The sequence below is a fragment of the Nannospalax galili genome, unplaced genomic scaffold (assembly GCF_000622305.1).
Source record: "Nannospalax galili isolate Female #2095 unplaced genomic scaffold, S.galili_v1.0 scaffold1491, whole genome shotgun sequence".
In the NCBI taxonomy this organism is placed as follows: domain Eukaryota; kingdom Metazoa; phylum Chordata; class Mammalia; order Rodentia; family Spalacidae; genus Nannospalax; species Nannospalax galili.
In genome coordinates, this window is record NW_008329129.1 from 95,708 (window position 1) to 96,479 (window position 772).

Sequence of the window (772 nt, forward strand, 5' to 3'; positions counted from 1 at the left end):
ATAAATGTAAAAATTTTTAACACATAATTTAGAATAAAAGAAATAAAATCCCCCTAAGATAATTTAATCACCACAAGCACCAAAATAGTGGTGGTCATGTGACAGGAATATTGAAAATAATTTTCATTGTATAAAGATATTTTTATTCATGGCTTATAATATAAACAGAACCAATCAATTTTAAAATTATCCTAGACACTGAACATTAAAAAAACTTAGTTCATTTAAAAATACATAAATTATTTTCATTCCACCCCCCCAAAGTATGGTACTTCACTGTTCTAAAAATACTACATATTCAAATAAACTGTAATTATGAACACATATAGCTTCCCACAGTTAGAAATGTAAAAATGGATTGTGCTAAATAAAATGCATGTTGCTGCAATATTTAAGCATGCTTTGAAGTAAATCATTATTATAAGTAGGCATGTAATTACTATGGCTTTGGGAAACTTAGCCAGGAACTAAACCACAAAAAGAATGAAATTTATGCACCTTTAACCAATATACAATGGGCATATATCCACCATAACTCAGGTCTCCTACCCCTTCCTTCAAGGTCTCTTTCAAAAAGGCAAGTGGAATGAAAAGCCAAAGAATGAAAGAGCACAAGCCAGACAAAAACATGAAAGAACAGGGGATCTAGAAATAGGAAGAATTCCTGGCAATGCAAAATCAGTGAAACACCCCAGTCTTTCCTCAGGGAAATGGTGGCTTTTTAATAAATGTTAAGAATACAAATAAAGGGGCTGGAGAGATGGCTCAATGG